The sequence below is a fragment of the Agelaius tricolor genome, unplaced genomic scaffold (assembly GCF_023055355.1).
Source record: "Agelaius tricolor isolate 1412-34295 unplaced genomic scaffold, bAgeTri1.0.p SCAF_5, whole genome shotgun sequence".
In the NCBI taxonomy this organism is placed as follows: domain Eukaryota; kingdom Metazoa; phylum Chordata; class Aves; order Passeriformes; family Icteridae; genus Agelaius; species Agelaius tricolor.
Window position 1 is genome coordinate 42458496 of NW_027269265.1, and position 16925 is coordinate 42475420.

General features: G+C 35.9%; 1 long non-coding RNA gene across 1 annotated transcript in view; it reads left to right on the forward strand.

The window, feature by feature from the left end:
- The first annotated feature begins 245 nt into the window (after positions 1-245).
- The window catches only part of LOC139590696 (uncharacterized), a 34336-nt gene continuing 17656 nt past the window's right edge, over positions 246-16925 (forward strand). Inside the window, exons 1-2 of the long non-coding RNA XR_011679405.1 lie at positions 246-288; positions 809-871. This is a non-coding gene — a long non-coding RNA (uncharacterized lncRNA). The remainder of the gene's footprint in view (positions 289-808; positions 872-16925) is intronic.

Here is a 16925-nt window from a genome sequence, read left to right on the forward strand (position 1 = left end):
TTTTGGATGCATCCTGAATCAGAGGTTATTCTGAATTTAATTTTCTTTCTAAATTTTGAAATTTGATTCTTATAATTCAGAATATCATTGATTTTTAAAAAAACATTCAGCCCATTTTATACTTTTGATAGAATATAACCTTTCCATTGTCATAAGCAACACAGTTTAATCCTGTGGTATTGAAATAATAAAAAAGCTGGTTTTTTTATAGTGTTTTTCGACTTTGCTTTCCCATTTTCTGCAGAGATAAGATCATGTGACCATTCTCCAAACTGTACTATACTTAAGGTAAGTGGTAGAAAAAGCAGCTTTCCAGTTCACTTAGGTAAATATTCATACTGCACAAAATTATTCTGTTTAATTCTATAATAAAGTAAAAGCATGCATGATCTTAGACCACTTAAGCATTCTTTCATTGTGCAAGTTTTGCCAATGCATACTGATTTCAGTAAGTGTCAAAGGGATCCTTCAGATTACTGGATTTAGTAGAAATGCATTGCAGAAATGAGTTGCTTGTTAGTTCCTGTATTCAGAAGAATTATTCGCACTGAATAGAATTTCTGAACTTTTTCAACACATCCTAATTGTCAAACAGCTTCTTTTTTAAATTTTTTAATTTATCATTTTTGGTGTGAAGAAAATGTGTTTATGATATTAACAATTATAGTACAAGATGAAAACATAAACCATGCCAAAAACAAACAAGAAAAATATTCTCATTTTTTATATATTGTGATCAATTTTGTGACGTGAGCCTATGGATTTGGATCACCAGAGAGAAATAGTCCTCTGCCTTTGTCTTCCCCAGGAAGTGTTACGTGTGATCCTCTTTCCTGGGAATGGCTAAAAACCTGCCTGCCTGTGGGAAGTGGTGAGTGAATTCCTTGTTTGGCTCTGCTTGCCTTTACCTATTAAACTGTTTTTATTTAAATCCATGAGTTTTCTCACTTTTTCTGTAGCAATTCTTTCCTTCATTGCGCTGGAGGGGTGTGGGAATGGGTAAGGGCCTGGATGGAGCTCAGCTGCCAGCTGGGGCTAAGCCATATCAGCATGACCCCGGCAAATCTGCGTTTCTGTACTGCTTTTTCCCCCTGGACTATTGGCTTATTGGTCTGAACAGCAGACAAATCCCAGCCATTTCTCAAATAGCTATCAAAATATTTCATAAGAAATATTGATTACAATAAAAAGTTCAGAGCTTCTCAGTCTCTTGAGGGTTGCTTGTTCCTCAGATGTAGGGCCCACACATTCATCATCTCTCATTTGCTGAGTCTCAGTTGGACATTGAACTTGTGATTACCCCATTCATCTTGGTAACACCTTCAGGAGGAGGGACAGTGATGGTGTGTCTCCCATGCCTTCCACTGCCCTGCTTAGGCCACAGCCACCAGTGGGGGTGGTGACTGCTGTATCCAGCTTACTCTGGACTTTGGGGGATGGATGGCAGCACGGTAGCCAAGGGCTGTCTGGATCAGTGACCCAGATGTCTTGCTGGTATGCAAATACAAATGAATCATCTGACTTTATAAACAGCGGGCAGCCCAGGGCCCGCTGAGCCCTCCTGCGCAGCAGCAGGCTGTACGCCAGGATCTCCCTTGGGTGAGGCACCTCCCAAGGTCGTTCCTTGAGGCTGGGACTCCTTGCTGCAGCTCATCATCAGTAAGTGATTGGTGGCATGCTTAACTTTGACATCACCTCTAGTGTCTGGGGACCTCAGTGATGACAGGTTAAAAGGCTGGAGGAGTGCTTCAAGACAACGAATGACCACAGGCCTTCAGAATTAAGATAGTGGTGGAAAAGGCACCTGTTTGTGTATTGCACTGTATATAAAACCAGGAACTATGCTCCTATAATTGTCTTTGACTTAAAAAGCATGGTACAAGGCTAAGGTAGAATAAATACTGTTACAAATAAATGAATGCTAATGATAAATAATAAAACTACTAAATGTCACAAAATTATGTAAAGCCTGGCACAAAGTTTGCTGCAAGCACTAGTGACTTATTAGAACTGCAGTTCAGCAGCTGCTGATTATGTCATTTATGAACTAGAACAGACTAAGAACAGTAAATTAGAGAATTTACAGTAGGCTGGCGATAGATCAGCATGTTTTAAGGTCTTCCTCCAGGGATGCTTTGTTCACCACAATTTATCAGGTGTTGAAACTCACAGAAATGGCCTTTGAAAGAACAAACTTGACTAGCTGTTGATTTTAAGCCATACTGTTGAATATTTTATAAAAGTTTGCTGCTAGGACTTTTTAGCAGTGATGCATATAAATAAAGCTTTGATATAATGTATATGCTATTAATTCTGGGTCTTATAATAAGTTTTATCTCTGGGCTTGAATGCCTCATGCAGATAACCATTCTTATTTCAGATTTTGGGGCTAGATTGACATTTACATGAAATACAGGTTTGTGTTTACATTTTGTATTATGCATCATCCTATCTTCCACGTCATCAGATGCAAACCAGAAATAAATGTAAGTTTCTGAAAAACACTCCATGAAAATGGTGGTATTTGTATCATGCAAAGGTCTCAGGAGATTTAATACCACCTTTGATGAGTGCAAAGCAATGGGACAAATTTAAAATATCAATGCCTTGTTCTAATTTGCAATTTAAAAACCGTTGCCTGGGGTAAATTAAACTTTTAATGGCCCTGTAAATGAAGCTGTGGAAATTTTCATGACTTAGGTTCTTCTTTGGCCTCTTCCAGCTGAGTGTAATAAATTCCAAATGCAACTTGCTTTCTGATATCCCCAAGTCTGTTTTCTTTCTACACCCTCTAGCAGTTTTCGTTTTCTACTCCTACCCTTGAGACCTTGAATTGTTCCAACAGTGTAACAATTCTCTTATGGGTTGGTACCAATATGCCATGACTACTACAGCTGCTTGCTCTGACAAAGCCTGCTATTTATTTCTGGTTTTTGATCATAAGTCACTCATCTTTTCCAGTTTGTATGGGTAATTTTGGTGATAAAAATCTAAAAAATGAGTAAAGCGCAATTTAAGCACCTTTGTTAAGGTACTTAGTAAAAACCAAAAGTTACATGGATGAAAATGAAAATGAAAATGTCTTTCACATGCAACCCAGGGCTGGAAGACCTACAATGGTAAAACAGTGACTTTGGTAATTCTTTGAAATCTTTCAGGTGAGCACAGTAGTATACCATTTTATGAAACTACCTAGCCAGAAAAAAAAAAAAAAAAAAAAAAAAAAAAAAAAGCATTTGGGAAAAATATTTTCCAGAAGCAATGGAACAATTTTGGGACAATAAATGATTTTTCACTTGACTCTACAGTCTGCAGAGAAGATGACAGACTGGTATTTTAATGTTAGCAGCTGTAAAAATTTTCCCCTTGAAAATCTTTTAAATGAGAAATACAGAGGACTCTTTGCCTCTGTGACATCCAGCTAAATATTAAGTTGTCCCAGATTCTGCTCACTTTCCTTTTCTCCATTCTACTTCTTTCTTTTTTTTTTTTTTTTTCTTTTTTTTCTTCCCATCAAAGATGGTGTTACATCTCCTGAGTCATCCTTTCCTGTGTTCTGAAAGTCTGGTCACAAGCCTGGGGCAGCTTTCACCACCTTATCAGACAAAGTAGAGCAATGGGAAGGTGTCAGAGCCATTTCTAAGTGCTCAGTGTCTTGGAAAGGGTAAGGAGGCACTGCGGGCTAAAAGCAGGGCTGACAGGAGTGAGACTGTGTGGTGCTGAGGATGTCAATATAACTGAAAGACACAAAGTTGATGATACCCAAGTACCACAGATAGTAAAATTATTTTCTTTCTCATATAAGTAGTGACATTGTACAACATTTTATTTCCCTGACTGCATAGGTCCCTTGAGTAATTCAGAGAATTATGAAGACTGCAGTTGACAATTTTTTCTCATGTAAAATGAACAAAGCTTCTAGTAAATTATAACTATTCAAGCAATAGAAGGCCTAAATATATATTATATATATATTTAATTGACATTGAAGACAACAGTGTGCTTACATAAAAAAAAAAGTTATTATTAAATCTGTAGGCATGATTCAAATCTCTACATTAGTCCTGCATGAGAATGTGGTACAGCTTCACTTTTTGGGTATGGCAATATGGCATAGTTATTACATAGCTAGGAAGGAAGATGCAGGGGCTTTTTTGATGTTCACTCATTACTTGGCTTCAGTCTGTGTTCATATCAGAGCATATATGAAGTGACCTACTTAGCTTCAATCTTGTAGTAAGCTTTTCTTTTTCATAGTCATTAAACCTTTTTTTTATAGTAAATTTTAGAATTTTGAAAGTATCTGGCATGCTGGTAATCACTAGGAAGTTTACATGGTTAATACATTGTAGTTTCTTTCTCCTCCTTGACTTGCAGAGTTAGATTTCTATTGGGATCTTCAAAATTCAGTAACTTTCAGATTTTTTCTAGATTCAGATTAAACCAATCCTTAGTCTCCTCTGTTTTTGAAGTTCCAGCTGCAGCTCATGATCGCTTTGGGGTTCCCATACTAATAATAATTTGATGCATTGGCATATGTATATCTCCTTTAAATCCAGGCTTACAAGTAATTTATTAAAATAATTCATAATTAATTGAGTTTCTAATTTGCCTTTTGGTGAAGCACCCCTGGATGCACAGCATTAACAGTTCTATTGAAGTGTGGCCTGATTAACTGATTAATAGATTTTGCTTTTTACAGGAGCTTCTTACATATGTAAGCATAATTATATTCTATCACTTTCAGGGAAAAATGGAGTAATTGAGGCAGAGAAATGCTTTGGTCTTGTTATTTAATTAATTACATGTTCTGTGAAAAAGCCAGATTGACAACTCTGAAGAATCAAGTTCTCTTTATTCATAGCACTATTGAGCACTGAGATGACCCCCTCACCTGGTACCCATATCTCCCTTGTGCTTATCAGTGTGCTCCAACCCCAAGTAGAATCAATGTAGAAGGATCAGTTTACTGCAGAATGCTGATTTGTTTTGAATTTAATGATTTAAATTCTTCTTATTTTCTAAGTATTTTCTCTATCTCCCAAAGTCCTTTCCTGTGGTATTTGGATAGGATTTGCCTCCTCACAGTATCTCTGGAACGTTCAAAGGTCACCTCTTTTATTAGAATAACGATGGGTTTGGAGTGCAGGAGGGTACCATTCAACCCTTGCAATGTATTTAACATAGAAAAGACCATGATGGCTCTACCTTCTTTGTAGGAAAGGAAAAGAAAATCTCTCCTAATAGGCACTTGCTAAGAAGGTAGTCATATTTTTAGAAAATATTTGAAAGTGCATTCACTTGTATATCTGGTGTGTGGTTCCTTGGAATCTTCCAAAATCTATACAGAAATAATCTGAGGATTTATAGTGATATTTTGTATATTGCTAGTGATAACTATTTGTAGGAGTGACAGATGCGTGTTCATATTCCTACAACCTTTAACCCATAAAGAGAATGCTATTTGTAGAGCACCTGCAAGAAAAAAATTAAGACTAGTTTCATCTACTTCAGATGACAAGAAAAAGTATTTCAGACTGGCATGAAAATTACAGGTGCTTTAAAGAAAGAAGTGTATCACCTCCTGCACAGTAGCATTTGAAATTAAGAAGAGACAAATGATGAAACTGTTGTTCATTACCATAAGTAATGAAGTCTGACTAGGTTTGACAGGAAAAGCTTCATTGCCCATAGAGAAACAAGCTGATATATAGCAAGCAACTAGTGCCACAAAGCCTTTGAGGAAAATACAATTTATTTTAATGAAAATTGCTTATGTGTACTTGTTCCTTATTTCCTGACATGAGCTGCGGTGTTGTGCACATTGCTTTATCTCTGGCCATTGAAAGTATTTAAGAGTAGACATTTCTACATTTTGTAGCATACCTTAGTTGTTTGGGGCTTTTTCTTTATTTTTTTTTTTGTATTCAACTCCTCTTTAAACACTGCATTTTGTTGTTGACTTGAAACACTTTCTGAAATTTTATTTCTGTGCCTTTGAGACGTTGCTGATGCACGTGACTCCTTCACATTCTTTCTTTCTTTGCTAGGACTTTTTGGCAGAGATGCATGTAAGTAAAGCTGGTGCTGGTATTAAGGTTTCACAGTTTCACTACTGATGGAGATCAGCATATCATCCAGTCCCAGTCTAAAATTTTTCAGTTCTTCAGTGGTTATTTTTATACAGGTTAGATCCTGAAGGCTGTGTTTGTTTATGCTGATTGCCATTCAAAGTGGATACAGAGTCAAGTGTCATTATAGTAACATTTCCTTGCTCTGTGCTCCTTTCCTGTGACTTACCTGAAACACTGTAGGCAGTTAAGATGTGTTTCATTACAATTACAGGGCATCTCCTAAGCCAGGGAGTATTCATAGCCTAAAACATTCACCTTGGAAAATAACCTTTCTTTCTTCTCTGTTCTTGCTGACTAACTGCTATAGTGAATAAATCTCCACTACATGGTGCAAAATAATTCTTACCAAAGAAACAAGCCTGAGTCCTCTGTTTCCTTGAGGGAAAGATCTGGAGTTAAATGAGCAGGCAGCAAAGTTTTAACCCTAAATTGTGTTTACTTCTAAAATCATATCTTTCAACTATGACACTAAAGTCCTGGAAATGCCTTTGTAGCAGAAAATTGTGGGGGGATCCTTCAGCTGTTACTGTGATTCACTGCTGCCCAAAGCCCTTCATGTTTCCCAATGTCAGGACTCATGCTCCTTCACCTCTCCTGTGTATCACAAACAGTAGTAATTCTTATCTGTAGCTCTCTACTATTTCAATGAATCATTTTGATCTCAGCCTGAGCAGCTTTCTAAAGTAACTCTCCTGTACTCCTGAGGCAGCTTTGTCAGGACACCTCAGTCCCAATCTTTGACATTGCTGGCATCTGGATCTCTCTTGCACAGAAATGCACAGACATTGAAAAAATTCTGTGGTGCTTTTGAATATGCACAAGTGTGAGAGAAAATATGAGCATTCCAAGGAATTTTAATGAACTTTATTTCTGTCTTTATGTTCTTTCTGTTGTTGTTTTTGATTATGAGCTCTATGTCAAATCAACTCTCTCTGGTATATCTGCCTGCTTTTGTAGGGTTCTGGATGGAGAGCTGACACTTTTTTGGAGTCAGCATAGTTAAACTGGCATGCCAGCCTCATCCTTTTAAGCAATTTTGAAATATGAAGTGAGATTGTAAGTAATGTTACAAAAAGAAAAGCCCAAGTACTTTGAATCTAAAATGTTCTCTCACACTCTTTTTTTTCACCCCCAAGAAGATTAAATTAGTTCAGTACAGCTCTGGTTATAATGATCTGGTTCCTGATGCTAGTGTGATTAAACTGGGTGCATTAAAGTAAGCAATGATAAATTAAAAGCACAGTAGAAATCTTAGTGGGTGTGAACAGATGAGTAATCTTAATTGGAAATAAAATATACCCATTATTCTGTGCTATAAATGGACTTTTATATTATAAATTGAAGAGATAACTACTTGATGTGTGATGCAGTGCCACATCAGAGAGAAGGTCAGCACAAGTGTCTGTAGTAAAGCCTTTTCTTAGTTCATTAAGGACAAACACAAGTTTCCAAGGTGCCTCAGTAGCATTTCTTTGCATGTGCAAAACTAGTTGCAAGTAATGACCTTTCTGGTAAACATTCAAAATTTTCAAATTACTTTTAGAAAATCCCTTGTAAATACTTTTCTTAAAAGTGGTTTCATAGTATATTCACATTCATTCTTCTTCCCAGCACTTTCCAGACTAAATAACACAGTCAGTACTCTTTTGAAATCCATACAAAATGACAGGAATCTCAAAGTAAGAAGTGATTACCTAAGTCCCAAAGCATCTAAGAAAAACTATGTCTTTCAGTTTAATAGTTCCACATGACCAACATGTACGATGGGATTCTCCATACAGAGTATATGAAATATACTTCTCATGATCGGTATTTGAGATTGGTGTTCTCATGTTATGAGAACTTGTTTTTTATTTCAAAGTAATATTCACTATTATCTTCCTTCATTAGTAGAGTCTCATGAAATTTCCATTACTTCTCAGTAGGAAGAGAAAAATGGTCTGTGTGGGTTGGGTTGGCTTTTGATAACACAAAACCTTATTTAATCCTATTAACTCAAAACTTTCCAATCCCTGTCAAATTTCAAGAGTCTATTACATACAATTCTAGTTGTGAACAAACTCTAAGAAATGTTTGAGGCTGTCCCCTCTGTGATTGCTGTGTTGAGAGCTACATAGATCCTACATTCAAAAGAAGAATTACAAAATATCTCCGTTCCTAGGACCTAAGTATTTCAGAGCATTTGGTTCTCTAGAAGAAAGTCTAAGGTGTAATTGTCACTTCTGCCACATATAACTTTGTTGACCTTAAATGAAGTGGTAGTCTTAAAGAGTGTAAAACCCAAAAAATTATGTCACTACAATTATGAACAAGAATGAGAAAATTAGTTCCAGTTCTTTCCTCTGGAAACTAAAGCTCAAAATTTATAAAAATGAGAGACTTTTGCTTCTGAAACAAAGATTTGACCCATAGAGCCAGAGGACCAGTGAAAGAAATGATCATATAACTTCTACTCTAATTAGGCTGAAATACAGCAATGAACCAACCTAGATAATTAACTGAACAAAGAATAACCATGTCAGCTCTGGGTGCTGACAGCTGGTGCTCTGTGTTTGCCAACATGCCCTGTTGTGTTAAATTTAATTACACTGAAATATCCTGCATATACTGTATTTGAATTAAAAGATTTTATTTTGCTGTAAGGAGCACTGTTCTTCATGCAGCTCAGCAATCTGAGGACTGAAGGTTACAGGGACAGAGAACTCGCTAAGTTGGAAACGATGATCTAATAACTTTTTTTTCTACTTTACACCTATGACCCTCATTTTAAAAATTATTCACATGCGGGTGACTGCCAAATTCTTGCTGTCTGCTTTATACAACATTTACACTGATCCTAAACTGCACAGGATCTGAAGCAGCCACCTTATGAGCTCATATATCACATTTATAAGTATCTCTAGAGACAGGTAGTGCAGAGATACAGATAATGCAGAAAGATATTCTATAGACTGCAAAGTTTGAGGGCTTGTAGTCTTGAATTACAAGTGGAAAACAAGGTATGTTCTGGCTTTGCACATGCTTTCCTTATGCCAGTCCAATTTCACTAAAGCATAATTTATTTGCTTCTTTCCTGAATTATAAAAAAATTAATCTATGAGTTAATCCCGAGAAAGAATGCAAAATTGGTAAGTGTCCTGCATTAGAGTCACTAACCCTGGAATCAGCTTTTCTAATTGGTCTAAGGAAGACTGTGTTAATCCTTACATTCAATGTATGTTGTAAATCTTATGTATCATTTCCATTTTATTCTAGCACCAGAGGTAGCAAGTCTTAGAGTGACTTTTATGCCGTTTGTTTTTCAGTTAAGTAAATTACATCATTGTGTCCAGTTTGTGCCTTTTATAAATCTAAAATGAATACATTTCTGCCACTCTCCACAAGATTAGACTAATATTAATGAAAACCTCAAAGTATGTTATTCATTTTTTTTCCCTGTTAAATCTATAGATTTATTTTTTTAATAGAAGAATTATGCTGGCTGTAAGGTGAGTGGATTTGAATAATTGAATTCCTCCACAATCAAATTCAAAGTAAACCCAGTATTTAGTAGAGATTCAATGCATTTGCAATACCTTGGAGTAGACTCTCAGTAAAAAAATAGTAAGGCCTCCTTTCTCTTAGGAATTTTCTGGAATCAGAAGGCAGCACAGTGCATGAAGAATTTAAGTTCCTCTGTATAAACTAACACTAAATTCCAACCTTAAGCAAGATGCTTATAACTATATGATCCTATTCAACACCCCTTTTCCTTGTGCCCCAGAGCTCAGGAATTTGCAAGAAAATGCTGCTCTGCTTCTAGTATGCAGTTAGGAAATATTTATATCTACATACAAGATAATCTTTCCAGTTGTAGTTGGAAATGGTGTTCTCTCACCTTTCTTATTATAACAGTAATTGTTACAGTTGTTAAACAAAAAGGTGAAAATTCAGTTTGCCTGATGTAGCTAAAATCTGTCTCCTAGAAGACAATCTTAATCACTAGGCTCCAGATTTGAGGATGCTTCTTGAACCTAGCCCAGAAAGTGTTTGCTGGCTCTGAGTGGAATGGCACAGCTTTTCTTGTTGACATTCTTAAACTGCATTCTTGCTCCCAAGCTGATGTTTCTGCTATGCAAAGTGACAACTGGGAACAGCTCTTAGCACATTCTGTGAGTGGGGGTTGATCTATGCCAGCAAGGTCAAACATTCCTTGAGAATAATCAGGGGAGAGCATTTCCTAACATATAAGTAGATGTGACCATTCTAGATTCAGGTGTGAGCTATGGAACTTGCGAGCCTGGAGCCTTTCTTTGTGTGCTCAAATGTGTAACTTGAAGGACAGTGGACCTTTGAAACAGAGCACTGCCAGAGGCTGCTGATATACACAAGGTTAAGGACATGCATGTGAATTATTTTCACTGGTAAAGACCTAGCAGTTTAAGAAATACCCAGACAATACCATTTCCCCACAAGTTTAGAAGTAATAATTTAATAGCAGAATCCTTAAATCTTTTGTAATATTTACTGGTAGATGTGTGCATGCCTTTGGTGCTGTTCTGGTAACAATTAATTCACAAGGATAATTATATGCTCTGGCAGGGATATAACAGTGAACATTCAACTCTTTATTAATTCCAAGAGATGATTTTTAGCATATGGTTGACAAATTCTTCATTCTTTATTTGGATTTTTTACTTTGCTTTCTCTTTTCACTTATGCTGTCTTCGGTGGACAGCTTCAGTCCAGTTACTTAGCATGAGGCTGTCAGGCTTCCTCACTGGATTTATCAAAGGCAACCACACAAATGAATAAAGTTCAGACTGACATTCTCTGAGGTTATACAGTTTAAACAAATTCACATTGGCCCTTTTTTTGACAATAACTCTCCTTACACACCTTGCATTGCCCTCTTTTTTATGTTCCCCTCAGACTAATTACCACCCTTTAACCTGCAGTGACTTTAACATCAAATCTCTGTTCTGCAGCTACCAGTAGTGCAAGTTGAAGTAAATGGCTTAAAGAATTTGGGGCAGTGGTAGAATTGGAAGGTGATTAATAAGGTTTTCTTCCTATGTTTTATTGGCTGACATTGCCACCCTGTGAATTCCTGTCCTTCCTCCTAAAGGGATATACACATGTCCATTTGGAAATGACATGTGTTATTGTGTTTCTGTGTTTCTGTATTGTGTTTCTGTGTTTCTGCCTCTTGGCACTGAAAATAATGAGCTGAAACTTTAGTGAGTCTTTTAATTCACAACAACTGCTTTATTTCATTTTGTGTTCCTTAGCATGACTTAGAAAAAAAAAATTAAGTGTTAGAAATATAAACTATTTAGCATCAGATTTTGCATATGACAACCAAACTAATGATTCAGTAATTATAGACTTCCAAGAAGGCTGACTAATATATCTCAAAATAGATTTGATTTGATCAGCTATTGGAAATTACATCCTTTTCCAGGAGCTAAGTTTAGAAAATTGTTCTCATATCAATATAATGCATTTGCTCCAGTAAACATTTTTCCATCTTGGTATTAGCAGTTCCTCAATCTTAAAGAAGTATTTCTTACATCTAAATACCTTAATTTTTGAAGTAAGCTATCTAATTCCATGAAGGTACTCTGTATAGCTCACACCAACAACTCATAGCTGCTTGTTATGCAACCAAAGCTGTAAGACATCCTTGGCATGTTGCAGGTTTTTCATAAACACTGGAATAGGATCCATTATCATATCTGTCAAACCATAGTGTAAGTGAAAAATATGAGCTCTGCCTCCTAACTTACTGTAACAGGAGTCCTGGAAAGGCATCTTTGTGGCTGTCAGTGTGAATGTTTCTCTGGTGCACTTAAATTATTTTTTAACTCTCCAGCTTTTTATGTGACAGTATTGCAGGAAAGACCAAGTCCATATTGGGTTGGATGTTTTCTCAGGTTCTTATGGAAATCAGCATCAGAGATAATCAGCAGCTTTACATGCTAAGGGAGAGTAATTATTCTAAAATATCAAAACAGCTATGGGAGTCTTGTGAGGTTTTTCACTGTGTTGCAAAGCTTTCAGATCAAATGTCTCCAATTTTTAGGCAGAAGACTATCTAGGGAAGAAAGGATCTGCTGTTCTTTTAGCTTATTTATTAATTATAATTTTGTTTCTTTTTTATGAGTCTTAAATCTACAAATGTAATTTGTGGTCTGCTACTCATACTGGGAGTTTTATGTTTCACACTCGTTGATTTTAAAGATTCAGTGGCCAAATTCTGTTTCCATGATGTCTGCACAAATCTTCTTATTCTCCTGGAAGTGGGGGAAGTCAAAAATATCCTCTTATAGACTACTGTAACATTGATGAATTAAGGAAGATATGCTTTAACTGCTGTTACTTATTCTTTTTGCATATTGGAGAAAAAAAGCTTTAACCTCTAGAAAAACACTCAAATACTTTTCTCAACAGTTCTCAACATGAGAATAGGGGCAAAATAATATTTCTCTAGCAGAATGAATATTTGAGAAATATAAGGTACCAATTCTAAATCCTTCAGTTGTAATCTTGGAAAAATCAGGCAATGAAGTACTAAATGCATAGCTGGAAACCTTATAAAATGTCTTTTTGTTAATGAAATTAAAATTCCCACAGAAATATTTCTCTTCTGAGCTCCTGAAATGAAGAAAAGGTTTTTGTGAGCTTTCCCATTTATTAACCTCTTAAAAACCATACCGCAATTTATTAAAACAAGGGTTGTGAGCAGGGCTGTAAGTGAAAGTTCACAGTGAAATACAAAGAGGGCATTGCAGAGCCACCTACCTGGTGTCAGTTAAGATAAAGCAGACAAACAGGTAAAAAAGAGATATTTCCCTTTTCTGCAGCATATTTCCAAAAGCAAAACTTGTCTTAGTCATTTTGGCTTAATTTAACCAGTAACACACTGTGATAGGTGTTAGTAAGATACAGAGTGTGGCAATTCAGCTTTCTTTATGTCAAATACAACGTAAAATGGGTAAAATGAGTTAGCAAAAAAAAAAAATATCCAGGTGTCTTTGGAATAACAGGGCCAGTGCTTTTAAAAGCTGGGATGTAAGAGAATTATAGTACTAAAAAAGCCTGTTTTGCCTATATTATGGCTTTCTAAGTTATTAGAAAAAACCAGTATCACTATAGTTGTTAGTATCCATGTGCAGAGTAGATTATATTGCCTACTTTTAAGAAGGCAGGCTCAGTAAAATCCCTGAAGTATCTTACATCCTCACTAAAGCCAAAAAATACTTTATTCATAAAGGACTCCTCAATCATGAAAATCCCTCTGAGCATTTTAGTAATTAACCTCTTCATTCACTCTATCATATACATGTCTGGAATTGTGTTTTTACACGGAGTGTCTGTTAGAATCCCTCCACTCAAATCCAAATCTCTACATAGTTACAGGATATACATTCTCAAAAAATAATCTTACGTGAAAACTTTAATGTCCTGGATATGTACTGAACCATATTGGGGGGCCAATGTAATGAAATCAAAAAGGTCCAATTGGATGTGGATATTAGAGTTGGGGTTTTTTCAGGTATTTAGATAGACAGGGATCAAACTGTGTCTAATCTCCAGATGACATTAGAAATCATAAAAATGCATGAAGAATCTTTTAAGTTCTGAAAAAGTAGTAAAACCCTGGTGGAGCAGTTATTGTGTTCCAACTTATTTGACTGCAATAGGAAGTACATAAATATATCCAAGGACAAAACTCTACCTTTGAGGTTTGAAAGCTTGATGATGCTGTACTTTTTTTGGACACAAAAGGTGTTAAATAGTTTCAGAGACCTGAATGGTCCTGTAATGAATCTCAGTAATGAAGAAGTTACTCAGAATGAATGGAGATAATTAACGGATTGAAGTTGTGCAAGCAACAAGTAATTGGATTGTTGGTGGATAATTTGTTTCCAGAGACATTTTTACTATCTGGTCATATGCTATATTTTGTTCTTATCTTTATATTCAAAAGAAAATTGTCTTCAAATCTTGGCTTATGCCCAGTGTGATCTTGAATATTAAGTTACTTGAAGAGAAGTAGGTACTGTTTAAAAATATTCCTTTTAGCAGTTGCCCACAAGTCTCATTTTAATTTTAAATAACAGTTGTTTCTATTTTGTTATGATGGTTGTACTGTCATGATACCATAGGTATTGATATAATTCTCTATTTTTGGACACTGTACACACTATTAGTAATGAAGGTCTTAAGTAAGGGACTACGGTAATCTCATCAGAAAGGCCAATAAGGAAACCATAGAAGTTCACGGGATCAAAAAAACTGATGGGAAATGATAGATATGAAATCTGAAGTGACTTATTGAACATGAATTTGCACACATTGCTAGACTCTGGTATAAAGATAACCCTGGATCATGCACAGTCTGACTTAAACCTGTCCTGTGTTTCTTTCCTTTATACATGGTAGATCTGGGGCTTCTTTTCAGTCCTATAATCTTGTCCTATAAAATGTCTTTTGTTCCTCTCTGTGGAAGAGTTGAAATTGTTGCTCTTTCCCTTTCCGTTATGTTCGGCCTTCATATGGATAGCATTACTATTTCATACTTGATTTTCCTTCTTCCAAATACAGTTTTTGTTCTTCTGCGTTCCATCATTTGAGCATATATTTTTGTTTCTTGCCTTTTTTTCCTATCTGGGTGATTTTTAAATAGTCCAAGAACTATTCATAATGATTTCTAAAAATAAGTGTAGTCAGTGCCTCTGGCCAACTTAATTTGATGGAGTTTTTTTCAAGATTAATGTTATTGTCAATTGTATTTTTTTCTCCTTAAGAATTTTTTCTATGACTCTGTCACTTGGTAATCCATAGTCCTTGAAAGCAAACCAAAGTACATTGCTTTTCTGTGCTCTAACTCAACAATCCAGTCAGCTAGAACAGGCAAAATGGAACACACAACCTAATAACATTTACATTGATTGGATGTGAACTTCAGTTACTGCAGTCTAGCTGTGCCCAGAAGGATTGGGAATTTGGTGGATTTTCATTTGTGGTTTTGTTTAAGAGAGAGATGGTGTGAAGACAGTGTGGTTCTGCATTGATGAGGGGTACTTAGAATCTTTTCTGACTTCTTCTCTGACTTCTTCTCCAGGGTGCTTAAAATTCCCTTGTCTTGGCAGAAGTACATTTCCATTAGGAATGGGACAGTAGGAATTTCCTTTTAGTCTGATGAAGACAGACAATTCTCTGTTTTTATATTATGAAGAACTGTATAATCTCTGACAACATGTCACATAACCTGACTGCCACTTACTGATTGGAAGAGCTTGTTCTAGTTAACCTTTTATCATCTCCAAATATAAGCATTTGACAGAATGATATGAAAAGTAAATATTTTTCACCATTATATGAAATTTCTTTTTAGCCACAGAAATCCAATTAAGTTTACAAAATCATGTCCTCCAACATTAAAAAAATGTAGTCAGAGATAATACCAGTTAAACATTGGGTGTCTTTAATCAAAATTTGAAAGGATCTTGCTGGATCCAGGCCTGACTTGTTAAAGTTTGGTGCATCTGCTTGTCACTAAGAAAAGCAGTGAGTTATATTCTGTGTTTTATAATTCATTTGCTCTGGGTCATTGCAGATCCAAGTTTTCTTCTGCAGGCATCGGGAGATGTACATATCTTCTATGATAATGATGGCTAGAAGCATGCCATGATCCTGAGGACCTTTTCTCTACTGATCTATATTATTGCAATGTCAGACTCCAATGAACTTGTTGTCTAATCCATATAGACAATTTTCCTATGGAATATTGTTAGTTATAAATTTAATAGGGGTGGCAAATTTTTGTCTGATTTAATTGTTGTAGAAGTACATTAATAATTATTACACCAAATATAAATCTATGGATAGATAAAAAGAAAAGGACATACTGTGTGATTATTTGAGGCTTTATTGTTCTTAGGACAGCTTGGCAAGGTACATAAAAATGATCATTGCTCCACCTTAGTGGAGCATAGTGAACAGTTTATTAAATGAATATGCTCAGGATTATATAATTGGTTGATTGAATTCTCTTCTGCTTTGGTTGAAAACTGCCACTCTGATTGCACAGACTTTACAGGATAGAGTGCAACTGCTAAGCAAGTTTGTTTTTGGTTGGATCAATTCAGAAAGGTAAAAATAGTCTGCAAATAGGCTGATTTGGGCAGTGAAAATTAATGTATAGGCCATGGTGTGAAAAGGTTAAACTTTAAGCTACGGAACAAATATGAAAGAAAGGAAAGGTACTTTTGGAGAAAATTAACTGAAGAAAAGATGGTTTTAAGAGTCTACTTACATCCCATTAGCACGGTTTCTGATGCTTTTTGAGCTTTTAGTATTGCACTGTGTAGGCATCTTAGCAAAAAAAAAAAAAGAAGCCAACAGGAACCAAGCGCGGTTGATATAACTGGCAATCATGAAATGACACATGAGTTAAGAGAGAAGGGGAGTATGGGCTTAGCGTACTGGGCAAACCCAGTGAGAAGTCCATTATCACATGGGAAGACTGCAAAACATTGCTTAAACTGCATTAAAAAGGAGTGGCACTGTTTTACTGCCCAGGGCCTTCTTTTTGTCAGCTGTGGTTTCATATTGAAGTGCTTTGTGGAGATAGAAGACATTGAAACACAATGCAAAAGTGAAAGATCTAGTTCACAATTTTGACACAGGGATTAATTCATAATTCAAATAATTCATTGGTGGAATTCTTGGGGTGACTGTAATCCAAAGCCTGAGAAATTACTCATCTGCGAGCATGTATATGAGAAATCAGACGTTAATGAA